The sequence below is a fragment of the Peromyscus californicus genome, unplaced genomic scaffold (genome assembly GCF_007827085.1).
Source record: "Peromyscus californicus insignis strain IS unplaced genomic scaffold, ASM782708v3 Scaffold_4__1_contigs__length_199733344, whole genome shotgun sequence".
Lineage (NCBI taxonomy): Eukaryota > Metazoa > Chordata > Mammalia > Rodentia > Cricetidae > Peromyscus > Peromyscus californicus.
Window position 1 is genome coordinate 19,626,589 of NW_026294562.1, and position 17,217 is coordinate 19,643,805.

Genomic DNA, 17,217 nt, shown 5'->3' on the forward strand with positions numbered 1-17,217 from the left:
GCCAGTAAGCCATGAGCCATATGACAAGGTATAGATTAATAGAAATGGATTAATTTAAGCTGTAAGAACAGTTAGCAAGAAGCCTGCCACGGCCATACATTTTGTAACCAATATAAGTCTCTGTGTTTACTTGGTCGGGTCTGAGAGGCTGTGGGACTGGCGGGTGACAGAGATTTGTCCTGACTGTGGGCCAGGCAGGAAAACTCAAGCAACAAACTGCTCTTATAAAGGTCCCATTTTCTCCTTGGTCACTTGGTTTGGACTTCTGTTACCTTGTTCCTTGTAGCTCTGAGCACCAGCAGGTCGTTGCTGGTGACAGGTGGACTTGCTAGCAGACATGTACTGGCTTCCCCTCCCTTCTTTCTCACTTGTAGACTTTGCGTCTCCAGGTCCAGCCTGTCTTCCATCCCAAGGCCTCACAGCCCCACTTGTACTTCCCAGGTCTCCCCCTCGCTCTTCGCAGACTTCCATCACTGCTTCCGGGGTCTGTTCCGTCCAGAGCATTCCTGCATGGATTACGATCATGTCCTTTTCCTCCTTGGACTCTAACTCCTACACACCAGTTCCAGGCACTTGGTTCCAAGTTCCAGTTCCAAGCGAAGCTACTGCACCGCTTTACCTGCCTATCTCTGAGAAAACACCCCAGACTACAAGTCCCCTGCCTCTTCCTCTGCCACAGTTACAGGACTAGATCTGAGAGGAAGCCACCACCATCAAAGTCTGCTCACCTTCCCAGTCACCTTCCCAGCTACCTCAGGGAAGACACTTCATTTCTACCCAGCAGAGAACACTGAAATTCAGAGACTACCCCAGGTTTCCTGCTGGTGAGAGGCATCATGGGTGGGAAGCTCAGAGCAGTGCAGAAGTATTGCACCTTTCATTCTGTTAGCAAAATCCCAGAGATGTGGTCCTCCCCAGGAAAGCCGTCATAGACATGTCTGGAATTATGAAACTGAGTTCTCCCAAATCATTGCATGTACATCCACGCCTGGGAATGGGAGTGGAGACTCCTCCCTAAGCTCAGCAACGTGAAGGAACAGAATTTTGACTTCCTGTTTGTCGCTCCTAAGAAGGCGCCCAAAGGTTCGCCTCTCTGGCTGGGGTTCACCTCTCTGGCTGGGGTTCGCCTCTCTGGCTGGGGTTCACCTCTCTGGCTGGGGTTCGCCTCTCTGGCTGGGCTCGCCTCTGGCAGCTGGTCTCATCACTGCTTTCACACCTTTGCAGCCTCAGCAGAAGCTGAAGGCACATCTTAGAGACACCCACACCCCAGACAGTCTCCCTGTCCTGTGTGAATGGTTTTAACACTTTCCCTCAGACTCCTGTGGAAGCTTCTTATCTGCCTTATCCAGCCGCCAAAGGCATGGAGGTCTTCGACAAGCTCGCCCTGCCTGCCGAGGCCCCATGCCTTCCCAAGCCTACTCGATCCTCCTACTTTCTACACTCCCTACACTTCCACCCTGGCTCTCAGCGCGGATTTTAGAATTTGTCAAAATGTTGTATTCTCTGTATCAGTTACTTTTATGTCACTGTGACCAAAACCCCTGACAGGAAAATGGTTTCTAAGAGATTTCAGTGCATCACGGTAGGGAATGCGTAGAGGTTGGAGCCGCTCTGTGTATGGCTGTGGGAGCACGAGACATATCTGTTCACATATTTGTGTACAAGAAAGCAGAGGCAGCAACCCAAACCAGATGTGGGTAAAACCTTTAGAAGCTCACCCCTGCTGACCTACTTCAACCAGCTAGGTCCCCCTCCTAAAGGCTCCACAGCTTTTGAAAACAATGCCACAAGCTGAGGGGTGGAGTCGTGAGGATATGGGACTGTGGAAGATAATTGTCATTGACATGTTCTGCATTTTCTCATTCTCACTGGGAGAGAATCTTGAGGCTGAAACTATTGTATGTTTCAGGGTAGAACTTCTATGAAGACTTGAACTCACAAAACTGGACCCATTCCCCGCAATCCTGGGGCTGCAGCAATACTTCAGCTCCTCAGCTTCCCTCCAGGACCAGGCCTACAGACCCATAAGAGTCATGCTCACACACTGAATAAGCCCGGTTTGGGGCTGGACAGCCTTTTCTGTTGTCTGGGCTTTACTAAGAAGTCACCCATGGCACATACTAAGCAGGGTCTACACCTATCTGCCTGTGTCACACACTAAAAGATGGAGGCTTGAGAGGGGCATGTTTCTTGGCTTTATCCCACAGTAGTAAGAGTCAGAGGACTCAGGCCCAGGTCACATTGATAGCTGCGTCAAGCAGCCAAGCGCACTCACTGTGCTGCCCCATGGAGTGGGCCAGGAGGCCCTTCAGTCTAGGTCCGTCAGTGTCCGATAGAAAGAACATTCTCCTGCCTGTGTGGTTTCACCAGTGAACCTGGAGGCCTGATTCTTGTTACTGAGCCTTTAGTCAAGAAAGTGGGTTTGGGATGATAATAGAACAAAATGAATCAAGAAGACTCGGGTAGTGACACTGAACAAGAGAATGCATTTGTAAGTACAAGATAAAGCAAGAATGTTATCTCGGAAATTGCAAAATAGGGCCACCTAAGAACAGTTAGCCAGAAACCCTCACAGAAGAATGGGCGCAGGAGCTCAGCAGCACCGAGGTGGGAGGCTCTTGCTAACAAGACAATGAGAGTGAACCTCTGAGGATGTGTGCAGAAGGCAAAGCCCCGGGAAGCTGGAACCTTCAGCAGGAAGGGACGGTTGGCTCACATAGATGATGTAAGTCTCATCTCCTCCCAACATGGCATGATGCTGATGATGCACCTGTATTGGTCCTTGCCTCAAGGACTCCCTACTGAATCACTTTCCCCTTGCTGAGAAATTTGACTCAGAGATATCCAAGTGGATGCTGTGTCTCACACCTACTAATTCTAAGCAGCCCAAGCTCAGAAAGGACCATGAGCTGAGCACACCCCACTCCACCCCACCCCACCCCCTACCCTCCACCCCACCCCATGCACTGACCTCAGGAGATTCTTCGGAACAGTGGAAACTGAGATTTGTTTTAACTCACCACGGACAGATGTGTGGATTTGTAGTGTGAGCTTTTGGACACATTCTACGCTATCTAGGCTGCTGTAACCATTGGTCCTTAGCTCACATAGCCACAATGAAACTCTGGTTTCTGATCGTCAACTCCCCAGGCTCATTGCCACCCAGGGCTGCTGTCTGTTCCCTGCTGAGGGAGTTCCCTGGCGAGGTGAGGCCCGCAAGAGGGCAACCTTCTTTCCTCTTCTTATAAATTTATTTGTTTGTTTGTTTGTTTTACAACCTGGTCACGGGTTTCCCCTCCCTCCTCTCCTCCCAGTCCCTCCCCCAACCCCACGCTGTTCCCACTCCCCAATCCACTCCTCCTCTGTTTCTGTTCAGGAAAGGGCAGGTCTCCCATGGGTATCCACAAAACATGGCATATCAAGTTGCAGTAAGACAAAGCACCTCCCCATGTATTAAGGCTGGGCAAGGGGACCCAGTATGAGAAATAAATAGGGTCCCAAAAGCCACTAAAGGAGTCAGAGACAGCCCCTGTTCCCACTGTTCAGAGTCCCACAGAGGATCAAGCTACATAACCATGACATACATGCAGAATGCCTAGGTGAGACCCATGCTGGCTCCCTGGATGTGGGTTCAGTCTCTGTGAACCCCTATGAGCCCAGGTTAGTTGATTGTATGAGCCTTCCTGTGGTGTCTTTGACCCCACTGGCTCCTACACTCCTTTCTAATCCTAATGTTTGACTGTGGGTCTGCATCAAACCATAAATCCACACACCTATGGACAACTGATTTTTGATAAAGAAGTCAAAATTATACAGTGGAAAAAAGAAAGCATCTTCAACAAATGATGCTGGTCTCACTGGATGTCAGCCTGTAGAAGAATGCAAATAGATCCATACTTAACACCCTGCACAAAACTCAAGTCCAAGTGATCAAAGACCTCAACATGAATCCAGATACACTGAACCTGATAGAAGAGAAAGTGAGAAATAATCTCAAACACATTAGCACAGGAGATAACTTCCTGACCTCAGCTTTCTAGTTGTGTGGCTCTTGGTCTTGTCTTAACAATTTCCTTGTCTCCTGGTTAGGAAATCACTTCAGAACACAAGTTGGATGGATGTACTCCCGTACATTTTCCCTCCCTACCCACCCTTCCATTTTCCTCACAGTGCGATTCCTTTATCTTAGAAACCAACTGGGCTGGAGAGAGAGGTGGCTTAGTGATTAGGCGTGTGCAGGGCATTTGCGGGGGACCTGGGCTCCCAGCACCCACATCCACTCATCTCCAGTTCCAAGAGTTCCAGCACCTTTGGCATCCTCTGTGGGCACTTGTGCTCACTGGTACATGTCCACACACAGACACACACATACACAAAATTCAAAACAAAAAAGCAAATCTAAAAGAAAAGAAATTAATTCTAGCACATCAACCTTGACTACACTCTGCCCTTGAGAATAAGCCCCCGGCCTTTGAGATGTATCCCCCTGCAGGATACATCTTTGGGTTGTTTTTGTTTTGGGGGGTTTTGTTTTGTTTTTGAAAGTCAAATGCAAGGGTGTTGGAGACCCTGGTGAGTTGTTGCAGCCAGGATCTCTTCTGCCATTAGTCAGTGACTGGCTCTTGGCAAATGCACTGAGGTGGTGGAACAAGACGGCTGCGGCTTAATAGTCTGGGGCTTTGCGAAGCGGCTTGGCGTGGCCATGAATGCAGCTATTACTTATGTGAACATTTCTCACTCCTTTTTTTGATGGCAGCGGCGTGTTATAGTTACATGTTAATCACATTTGCTACCTCCCCTCCACTGCTGCAGCAGGGCAGCGATGAGCTGGAGTCCCCTCTCAGCGTGCAGCAAACATGCCTGGATTCCTGTCTGACAGCGGCTCACAGACTTGGAAACTTCTGTCACTCTGGAGAAGGCAGGATCTTTGAGGTCAGGATGCTGGAAGTGTCTGTGCTGTTCCAACCTGCTGGGCCCCGGGAGAGCCATATGTCAACAACAAGAAAAATGAATAGTGTTCGCTCTTAGTTGTGAGTCCAGATGTGCACTCACGAGGAGGCAGCACACGACGAAACGCTGAGGCCCACGGCCAGGCAGCTGATCGTTAGAAGCGAGGCCTGATATTTGGCACGGAGGATCTTCTCCCGGTGCTTGTCTGGAATTGACATCGCTGCTTGGGATGTTTTGAGATAAGCTGTAAATCTCTCCTGTCTCTCATGTGATCTGGGAAACTGACCACACAGACTCCTCTATGGGGTTCTTAAGGCTGCCCCTCAAGCAGTGGCTCTGGATGTGAGTTATAGCCTTGGGGGACCCATCTGTCCTTGGAATTTGCACATGGAACTATTACCTATGTCTGCCCATCCCGGGAGGGTGGGTGCTTTTTTGATGTTTAACAGATTGGTGATTCTCTCAGCTGTCATCCTCACATTCCCTGAAGGGTACGCGTCCTGCATGTGAGCACCTGAGACCAAAGAGCAGGTGGTAGGAGATGACCCATCTGCTATCAGCTCCCAAAGTAATTCAAATTGCACGTCCAGAGGAGGTGGTCTTGATGGCGGAGGGGTTTATTTTTCAAATGATCACACCAAGATGTTGACTGGAGGTGAGAGACTTTACATCTAACGTTTTCTAAACTTCTCTCTTGATCCCCAACTCTGTGATGGGTGCTGGGATCCACATTTTACCAATGGCACTCATGTTCACAAGCAAAAATCTGTACAAGAACCCTGAGCCAGTAAGTATCAGAATGGCATCTGGAAGAAATTCTTCCCTTTGTAATATTTTCCCTCGAGAGTGTGGCTTAGTCTGTTTGGGATACACAAAAAAGTACCGTAGATTGGGGGCTGTATGAGCAGACATTTATTTTCTCAGAGTTCTGGGAACCTTCTGAAAGTCGAAGAGTCACAAGCAAATAGGTTCCAGTTCCTACTCAGGTGTGTGTTGAGATCTGTGGTAGTTTGAATGAAAATGGCCCCATAGACTCATAGGGACTGGCACTATTGGGAAGTGTGGCTTTGCTGGAGTAGGTGTGGCATTCATTGTTGGAGGAGGTGTGCCACTGGGGGCAAACTTTGAGGTCTTAGAAGCTCAAGCCAGGCTAATGTGTCTCAGTCTCTTCCTGCTGCCTGTGGATCCAGACATAGAACTCTCAGCTCTCTTCCATGCTTTCCGTCATGACAGTAATGGACTAATCCTCTGAACTGTACGCCAGCCCCAGTTAAGTGTTTTCCTTTATAAGAGTTGTTGTGGTCATGGTGTCTCTTCACAGCAATGAAAATCCTAACTAAGTCAAGGCCATACACAAAGAATCCATCATAACCAGTTCAGCATGAAGCAAGCTATTGCCTTCCTTGTGCTAAAGAGAATCCTGCCTGGAGGCTGGATTGCAGAGCTGGGGACTTGATCAGGCCACAGGTCCAGTGAGGACATATGTGTGACTTGAGGAGATGAGGATCACAGGCCACTCTGGGATGGGAGTGGTTTGTGTCGTGTTCCCAGGAAGCCTTGGTCTGACAATGGGAGGAATCCTCAGAGAAGAATAATGGCAGAGGTCCCAAATCTTCCCTGCCCTTTCTCTAGTCCTCCTCTATCTCTCCCGTTCCCTCTCTTGCCTTTCTTCCTCTCTTTCTTTATTTTGAACTTGGCTTACAGAGCCCCACAGGCTAAGATGAGATGTGACCACAGAGAACAACCGGCAGCTCATCTGCCATCATAGTTCCTCAGCTCTCACAAATCTGTCCCACCTCTTCTACGTGGGAGTGGTGGGGAGTAAGTGTAGAGTGCATTGTGTGCATGTTGAATGTGCACGTGTCTGTGCAGATTCGCAGAAGTCAACAAAAGACATCCATATTCTGCTCTCCCACTCCCTGTCTTATTCCCTGGAGGAGGGGTTTCTGACAGAACCTGGAGGTAGGCTGGAACCCAGCAAATCCCAATAGTCCTCCTGTCCCACCCCGAAGAGTTCTAGGGTTACAGACTCACATGCAACCACACCCAGCTTCTTACAAGGGTGCCAGAGATTTTAACTCAGGCCGTCTATGTAAGTACTCTTATCCCCTGAGCCATCTCCCAGGCCCTGGCCTAACCACCTCCCCTCATTGACACATCTCTGTGGACCCTGTTTCTACATTCTGGAGTAACACAAATAAAGCCAACCCCTTAGAAAACCTAAAGAACTAATCTTGCCCTACTCAGGATCTGAGATCCCTTACCTAGTGTCCTTCCGTGTTTCCATCTCCCAGGCAAACTGGCCACTTCCTACAGTACATTTTATTTCCACACCAATAGAAAAGTCTTAATTAAATACGCTTGACAGAATGAAGCCCACATTAATTATCCCAATATTGCCTCCTTCCAAGCGATGAGACTGTCAATCACACCCTCATAAATTACTTAATGAACATAATGGTGGTGCCAGGTTGCCTCCTGGCACTAAAACCACAACTCCGAGTTACAGAGAGAGTTCCTGTGTGCATAGATGGGGTTATTGTCGGAGAGCACTTACACTGAGTGAGACAATTGCTAATTGTGGAACTAACAGTCTGGTATACGTATAGAGTTTTAAGAAGAGGTTTCACAGGGCTTTGTGTGCTCTGATTATACGACAACCTTGTTAGGCAAATAGGACGGGAAATATTTAGATAATTAAGCCCATTTTGCAAATGAGGAAACTGAGACTTATTTTAATGGTAATGCAGCCAGGGAGCTTATGGGATTCACAGCCCTCTAACACCGGCATTCTGTTCATGGTGCCTGGCTGCACAAATTAACATTTACGAGATTTCTGGTAGCTTCTGCCTGTTCCCAAGCCAGCTCTAGCTCGGTCGGTGGGTCGGTCGTTAGCAGCACTGTCTGCAGTTTTTAGCATATGTATGCATCCACAGATTTATGTGGTGCCTATGGTGGTTTGGAAAACGCATTTTGCATCTTGCTGTCATCATCAGCCTTGGACATCAGACCTTGCTCCTGGGAAGCAGGAGTAGGCTGGCCAGCATCAGGAGACACTATTGTATCGTGGGGCTGGTTTCCCCATCAGGAAGTACAGGGGAGACATCTGGGAGGTTAAGTGGCCCCACAGTTAATAGCCAGGATTTCACAGAGATGACATGGTCAGGCACAGGCAGGGAGCCCCGGCATGGGGGTCACAGGGCACAGCTGTGGGGAAGCAACCACACTGGACTGGTGGATCACAGGGGATTTGGGGGATGAGTAGAATTAAGCTCCCAGCAGTTGAGGAGATGGTGATGTTTGGAAGGCTGCTAAATGAGGTGTGTGGGGGGAGAGCCCACAATTCTGTGGCTGAGCAACACCCCAGGTGTTCTGTCTTTGCTGGCCCCCTTGGCCCTCTCTCCCTCTTCTCACTGGTGAAGGGACAGGTAGGAAAGAGCACACTCATCTCTCTTCCTTAGGGATTCTCATTATTCCATTTTAAAAACCTGCACGCAGAGCATGGTTTGTTCATTCTCCAGTCAGTTCTTTATCCTCTGCTGTGTAAGGTCTTTGTGCCGTACATGGATGTGGATCTATAGCAGTCCCTCATATTCCCAGGTATGCTCCAGTTACCTAGGCCAGGACCAACCAGAAAAGCTCAGGGGTCGCCCTCGAGGTGCTTCAGGGCTCTGTTAAACTCATCGATAAAAGGGGAAAGTAGCAGGAAGTACATAGGTAAACATGCAGAACAAAAAGCAACTCCCCGCGGGAGAGTGGGACTGTATCAGTTACTTCCCCTGTCCCTGGAATACCCGACAGCGCACCTTGAGAAGGAAGGGTTTAGAGCCCCAGTTCAAGTGGGGGGTGAAAGTCGCGGTGACAGGCGCTTGAGGCAGCTGGTCACATTGTAGCCACGGTCAGGAAGCAGGAAGAGACCAAGGCGGGTGCGCAGCTCCTCTACTCTTTATTCGGTACAGAACCCCAGCCCATGGAATGGGTCTTCCTATCTCAATTAACCCAATCCACAAAGCCTCGCAGACATGCCCTGAGGTTCTTCTCCTTGGTGATTCTACCTCTGGTCAAGCTGATGGCCAATATCAGCCAGCACAGGGACCAAGCTGTACTGCACAGGAGAGCTAAGGTTGGCCCAACGTTCCCACCTTGCCTTGCAGAAGGCCATCCGTCTCTTGAGCAGCTGGGTTACAGTAGCAGAGATTCAAGGCATCTGAGCTGAGGAAGTATTACTGCTAAGGCTGAGAGAGTGTCTGCCATGTATTCAATTGTTAATGACAGATGCCACTAACTGTAGTAACCATGTGACTGTCATTCAAATGACCCGTGGAATGAAAGTAAAACAAAACAGCAAAAACAAAGAAAGCAAAACATGCATGCTAAGGTAAACAATTTTAGAACCTTTGATTTGGGGGGTGGCACTTGATTTGTTCTTTAATTAGTCATGTGTAACTTTAGCTAGCACTATGTGATAGCTGCTAATTTTGGTTGTCAACTTGACACATCTGGAATCAGTTAAAGCCTAAACAGCTGGTCATGCCTGTGAGGGATCTTCTTGATTGGAGCGATCATTTGAGGTGTTCCAATCTAAACACACCCTGAATCTGGGCCGTACCTTCTGGTGGCAGCCCTCATAAAAAGGTGCTTTTGTTTTTTGCCTATTTGCTCTCACTCTTGCTGGCAAGTTCATCTATCCTGATGCTGAGGCATTCCTTCACTGGAATTAGGACGTACTTTTTCAGAATTTCAATGTAGACCAGAGACTAGTAGCTTTCTAGGAATCCTCAGGGACTCCAGCACCAGATTGGGACTGCTGAGACATCCAGTTTTGTGAATGGAACAACTACCAGATTCTTAACTTTCTACTGGAAAACAGCCATTGTTGGACTACCCATACCACAACCTGTAAGCCATTCTAATAACAAATCCCCCTTTAATACATACTGCATATACATTCATTCATTCAATGAATTCTGTTCCTTTAGAGAACCCTGACTAGAGATTCTCCAGAGGAACAGAACTGATAGAATGTGTGTGTGTGTGTGTGTGTGTGTGTGTGTGTGTGTGTGTGTGTGTGTGCGGATAGATAGATAGATAGATAGATAGATAGATAGATAGATAGATAGACTGACAGATATAGATACAGATATAGATATAGATTTGGGATTTACTAGAATGGCTTACAGGCTGTGATCTAGCTAGTCCAACAATGGTTGTCTGCCAATGGAAGATCCAAGAATCTTGTAGTTCTTCAGTCCATGAGGCTGGATGTCTCAGCTGGTCTTCAATATGCACCAGAGTCCCGAAGAAGTAGGTTCTAATGCCAGTGAAGGAATAGACTTGCCACTGAGAGAAAGGGTGAGCAGACAAAGAGAGCCAATTTCCTTCTTCCATGTCCTTTATATAGACTGCCAGCAGAAGGCATGGCACAGATTAAAGATGGATATTCCCACCTCAAAAGGTCTGGATTAAAAATGGGTCTTCCCACTTCAGATGATTTAATTAAGAAAAAATCCTTCACAAGTGTACTCAGCTGCTTGGGCTTTAGTTAATTACAGATATAGTCACCGTGACAACCAAGAATAGCCATCACACCCTCTGAGCCTGTTTCCTGGCCTATAGTGACAGAGATGTGCCAAATGAATCCTGAGAACCTGTCAAACTTAGAGGCCCTGGGTTTCTGTGAACAAACCAAGGAGAAAGCCAGGAAGACTAAGAAGTACCTGGAAACAATTACTCAAGGGTATCGATTGTCTTTAAATCCTATTAACTTCTCTTCCTTTTGCATTACATTTCTCAGCTTACAGTGTTTGCAAATTATTTGTTTATTCCTCATGGTGACTGTGAACCCCCTGGCTTCTCCACTGAGGATGGGCTTTGGCAGAGTTGAGGGGTCCCGGTGGCTTCTACCACAATAATATGCAAGCCCAGGGTGTCTGACATGGCCACTCGGGTTGTTCTCCTGCTTGATCTTGAAGCAGATCACCTGTCTTTGTTCCCCATTCCTTAAACTCTTCTTCACACACTGTTCTATTACCTTGACTCCCGCCTCTGGCTCACGGTTATCCCCATCCGTGTGAGAATGGGCTTGCTTCCTTTTGACCTTCTCTGTCAGTCACTTGTCATTGCTGTGACCAAACACTTGAGGGAGTTGACTTAAGGAGGAAAGACTGACTTTGCCTCATGTTTTCAGAGTTTCGATGTTGGTCATTTGCGTCTGTTGTTCCTGAACCATGAAGTAGAGTGCACAGAGGGAAAGGTGAGTGAAGTTTAGCTGCACACCACTGGGAAAGAGGAAGAGAGGAAGAGGGGAGAAAGGAAAGGGGGGACACAGAGAAAGAGATCAGAGCATGCCTCTAGCAACCCACTTCCTCTGAGGGGACCCCCATCCAGATTCCATCACATTCCCGTTGTCCAACAAATTATAAAGCCATCAGTGGACTGATCCAATGATGAGGTCAGAAGCCCATCAGCTGGGGGACAGTCTAGATCTAAATCATAGCTCAACCTTAGGGTCCCTTTCCTGCCACACCCCACAACTCAGCATTGGGTTGCATTTGTGACTGTTGACCCAGAAAGAGCTCAGCTCAGACTCAGAGCTTTCCCTGTAGTGGTTGATGAGACCGATATCCACAAGGAAGAAATTCAACAAGAGTCAAACTAAAGAATTATGCTCATAAGGCAGGAGGGTCTTTCTGCCATGTCTCTGAACAGGAAAATCAATTCAACAAATATTTATTGGCACTTACTCCGTTTGAGGCATGGTCTGTATATTAAAAAGAAAGATGGTATGGCCTTGAGGTAGTGGAAAAAAATAAAAACACGGTTCAGCCAATTTGTAAACGTCTAGGCAAGTGCAGGGAACCAGGTAGGCTCCATAAAGCCCCTGTCCGATCGGACCAACATCTCTCTATTTATTTCTCACAGAGACTCAGAACAGCTAGAAGGATACGTCCTCCTTCTGGACAGCTGTTTGGGTATGGCTTCTCTTCCAGAAGCCAAACAATGAGTGTCAGGAAGGGACATTGCACCCAAGGCATTGAGTTAGAGAGAGCAAGCCACCGGGAGAAAAGGTGCCCTAGAGCTGGGGTGAAACCGCGCCTCTAGGGTCAAAGCCCTAAGGCCAAGCTTGGGAAAGCCTGCTCTGCTCTGTCCCCTTGACTTGTGATAAGGAATTGGACTCTACACAAATCCCACCTTCTCTCTCTCTCTCTCTCTCTCTCTCTCTCTCTCTCTCTCTCTCTCTCTCTCTCTCTCGCACACGTACACACCCTGCTTATGTCCACACCTTTTGGATATGTGAAACTGGGAAAGTCATATAAGACTGAGTCCTGCATTTGCCAGATAGAAACTAAAGATAGAAAGAAAGAAAGAAAGAAAGAAAGAAAGAAAGAAAGAAAGAAAGAAAGAAAGAAAGAAAGAAAGAAAGAGGCCTCCTGGAGCACACCCCTTGAGGGCCAGGCTCAAACTACATTCCTGCTGGAATATCACAGAGTACCGGAACACTGTGAGAGCCTAAATCCCTACGACATTTCCCAGCAAAGGGCACCCGGCACCAGCTGCCTGCAATGACTTTTGTCACTGTCAGTGAGTGACAACCTGCCAGCCAATCTTCAGGCAGCTGTGCCTCCCAGAACCATCCCACTGAATGTTCAGTTCTCCAATAACGTCCGCTTGTGGTGACCACTGCTTCTCAAGGCGTGAGGACAAGTGGAATTGTTACTTCGTGGGACTCTGATGCAGGAGGAAGAGTCCCTGGAGCATAGGAAGAAGCGCATTGAACATTTGAGAATCTTTGTAAATTATGGAAAGAAACACAAGCTCGGTGTATAAAACCCAAACCACACAGAAACAGGAGCAGTAAAAGCTGTAGGCCTTCTTCACTCCTTTCCCCAAGGCATCCGCCATTACGGGCTTCCAAGCTTTTTACGGTTAATCGGGGTGGTGGGTTAGTCCAATGTGGACCTTTGAAAGACTCTCTCTGGCTTTAGGAGGGAACATGAACTGTGGGAGACATTAGTGAAAACAGGAAGTGCCCTGGCCAAGGCGAAAAGAAAGGGCAGCTAAGGCAATGTTGTGGCAAAGGGAACGTAGCCCCACTAGGCAGATTTGGTGTATTTTGGGGCAGTAGGACGAGTAAATAATTGACGAGTGATTCACTGGACCAACGTGTGAGGCCACCTTCTGAGTTGTGGACTCCTCTTTTGTCCACAGGGTCCCTGGCAATGATTAGAAAACCAGAAACCTTTAAAAATAGAGTCAGCTTCCCCCCACCTGCTCTCTAAACACGTCCCTGGCTGGCAGAGCAGGACAGCCCTGGGAGTGGCCCCCAGACACATTGAAATCCCTATTTTTAAACCCTGAGCACTTACTAGAAAGTGTCCCTCAAGCTTACACAGATATTTATTTCTTGATGGGTTCCAATCTGTGAGTGGAATTCGAAGTGGTTCCGTATTTGGGGAAAGAACTAACTCCCACCACCTTTTCAATTGCCCCAGATTTATCCCTGGGGTGCAAGCCTATTTGCAGATTTCTGTTCGCTTACCACTGGTGTTTAAATTGCAGAGCCATCCTATACATAGCCAGGGAAGCGGCTGGCTGAAAATAGCTACTTTCAGAAACAGAGCAATTTGGAATAAGCAAAAATAGCCCTCTGTGGTAACTCGAGTGTCTCATTTTCCATATTGATTTCCGCCTCCCCTTGAGTGTGGTTTTCTGGAACTGAGTGTGCGGGCAGGTGACGCCACACCCTTGTGTATTTCCTGATGGACAACATACAGTGTTCCTCTGGTCACGTGTGTCTAGAAAGCTGAAATAAATCCACAAAATAGGTGGGTTTTTGGATGTGGCCATTAAGCTTGTGGGTTCAGTGTGAGTATCCTTAATCTGAAAAGCTTGGAACCAGAATTCTTCACATTTCTGATTTTTCCACAGATATCGGAATCTTTGCTTATACATCATGAGATGACTTGAGGATCGGAGCCCAAATCTAAACATGAAATTTGTGTTTCATATACACATTATGAACACAACCTGAAGGTAACTTTATATAGTATTTTTAATGAGTCCGTGTTGTTGGTGTCAGCCTGGCACATGAGATCAGGCATGGGATTTTCCACTTGTGGTGTCATAGAGGATCTCAGAAAGTTTCAGAACTGGATTACTTAGGAGTTTGGCTTTAGAGATGGTCAATCTATATTAGCCACGTGAGAGCTTGAGGGTGTCATAAGGGGTTTCGGGCTCAGCTCCCGCCCCCGTATGAAATGTCGCTCCCACTACCTTTTGCTTTGGTGACACTGCTCAAATGGCCTTCAGAAATTAGTGTCAAGATTTCAGAACAGTGGTTTTTCAACCAGGCCACACCTCAGCCCTGGGCATGTGTAATAAGGAAGAGCTGCACCCCAGTAAGCCCTGTGGCTTTACAGTCACATGCACTTGAACACTGTGGGACATGGGTGTGTCAGAACACTCAAAGTGCACATGTTCGAAACCCCCAGCACCACGAGTCCAGACTAGAAAGCCCAACAAGACCCCAGAGAAGACTCCTCTATCCCTTGTCGTTCACTGGGAGATGTTTGCTTGCCATGGGCTGGGGAAGGTATGTTTTAAAAGCCATGTCAATAACAGAGAAGATGGTCAAATCTCAAGTAGTTATGCTGAGTCAAGGCAGACCCAAACCAAGTGCATATCATATCACCCCATTATAAAAGTTCTGGGGTCCGCAGGCTAACGTCATGTCAAATATCTGAGGAGTGTTTGCAGGGCGCTGAGGAGGAGGCAGGAGGGATGGCCTACAGGAGGCATGAAGGATCTTTTGTGGGTGATGGATCTGTTCATTATTGTAACTGTGACGATGCTTCACAGATGTGTTCCTATGCAAAGACTCATTCAGTTGAACTCATCAGTGTGTGCAGTACACTGTCGGCCAGGCCAGTCATGTAAAAAAAAAAAAAAAAAAAAAAAAAAAAAAAAAAAAAAACAACCCTGAGCACTCCAGCAGTGCTTCAAAAGAATTGGGCGGGGAGTATTGTCCCTAAGCCACAGCACAAGCGCCAGACAGCAGTTACAGTTCGTCTTCACACTGTGCCAGCCAGGCTAGACCAGCACTTGCGCTAACTCATTCAATCCTCATAAAACCTTGGGGAGGAGGGGTGTAGACAGGGTGAGAAGCTTGCTCATGGTCCCTCAAAATGACTCCTCAGCCCAAGCTCTTAAATCCAGAGAGGCACTTAGATCTGGCTCTGCCACTAAACGGCCATGTCGTTGAATTGGGTGGGTCTCTGGGCAAATATCCTTTTAGTGACTGGACACCTCCAAGCAATATCCCATAAGATTTTCCTTTTCAGGGTCACCAAATCGTTCCCCCAAATTAGTCAAAGCTTATATAGGTCTTAAAGTATAAGCTGCCTGGTGTTGCTTAATTATAAAGTAGCAATTCGAATTTCATAGTCCCTGGAAACAGTAGTGATTCCTAGGAGGCACACTGTTACAGGGTACTGGGTCACTTGTGCCCAGGAAGCCTCACTCCTCTCAGTGAGGCCTGGGGCCACCTCTCTGGGGCAGCCAAGATCACAGGCTGTCCACATGGTCAGTGCAGTCCTGAGCCCACAGGCAGAGCCCACTCCTGCCCCTCCAGAGAATGCCAGAATGTCAGAGCCCTTCACCAGACCCACATGTTCTTCTTGGGGAGGTGTGGATGCTTCCCTCCCTCTTAATGGACCAAAAGCTTGTGCTTCCGACATCCTACAAGTCTCTAAGTCTCCCCCAATCCCTTTTTTCCCCAAGTCAGAAGGAAAAGAGCTTGCTGTGAATGTCCCCTCTGAAACTAAAAATATATCCTTTAGGCAGAGGTTCTCAACCTGTGGGTTGTGACCCCCACAGGAGTCACATATCAGATATCCTGTATATCAGATATTTATATTGTGGTTCAAATCTTCCATCACTCAGAGCCTGGCACATCATTCACAAGGATAGCCACACTCCATCAATGTCATCGCAGGTAGCTGTTTACAAAGAGGCTTAGAGGTGTTCTCTTCATACCATTTTATAGAAGAAGCTTCAACATTTAGGGAAGGCAAGTAGCTTGTTTAGAGCATGTGCAGCAGAGGCTGAGTAACAAAGGTCCCTCCTGCTCTAGCCCTTTATCATCATTTGATGAGAAGTCTGGAACATCCTTCACAAAAGACCCCCAAGTCATTTCTAAGTCTTGCATTGTCAGGGGTGGGCGGTCATGGTAGAGGAAGAAGGCCATGGGTAGAGGGAACTTCTCTGCTAGCCTGCCCTGCTGACAAGAACAAAGAAATGCAGGCCAGTAGGAGCAACCAGTAACTACTCTGTCCCCTGCTGGTAAGTTCACCAACTCCTAAATCTTGAGCCAGAAGCCCACTGACTCCTGCAGAAGAGGTTGTTAATACACTTCCTAAAGTACCTGCTGGGGGAGGACATGCAGAGTTCTGGTCAGAACTCCACAGATCTTAGGCTGCATGAAAAGCACCCCCGGCAACACCTTGTCACAGCAGTGCTGAAGGACACTGTATTGATTTAGAGGGCTGCTGTGGAGGCAAGACCAACACACGCACACACACACACACACACACACACACACACACACACACACACACACACACACCAGGACAGCAATGTCAAGACTAACTTCTGATTCCTTATTTACTGCTGCAGAATCCCAGACTTTATCTAGCAATCCTGTGGTCTGGTGGTGGCGCCGTTTTTCAGGGACGGAATATTGAACTGACTTTGCCTTCGGAATCGAAAGGAAAGGACACTGCCTAGAGTTTGTTCATTCTCAGTGCCCTAACATTCCATGCTAGCTCTTGGTGCAAGTAGTGGAAACCCATTTGGGTTAATTTCAAGAATCCCTAAGTAAAGAGAGAGCGAGGGTCGTCTGAGGGCTGTGGGCTTGCGTACTCATTGCTACGGCATGAGTGTCCAAAGAGCTCATGTCGAAATCCAATGCCCATTGGTCAATATTAAGAGATGACAGTAGGTGAGATCTTGAAGAGGTACTTGGCTCATTCATGGACCAGTGAGTTAATGGGTTATCTCCAGAGTGAGTCTTTTGACTTACATGCCTTGCATCACCTGAGACCTTGCAGAGTCCCCATCAGTAAGACCTATACAAGATACAGCTTTTCAAGGCCCTATCTTCCATAAATGTGTGTTGAGTAGATCTTTATTCTTTGTAAACTTTCCAGTCTGTAGTATTTGTTTATAGAAATAACAAAAATGACCGAAGGCACTTAGTGTATCATTTTC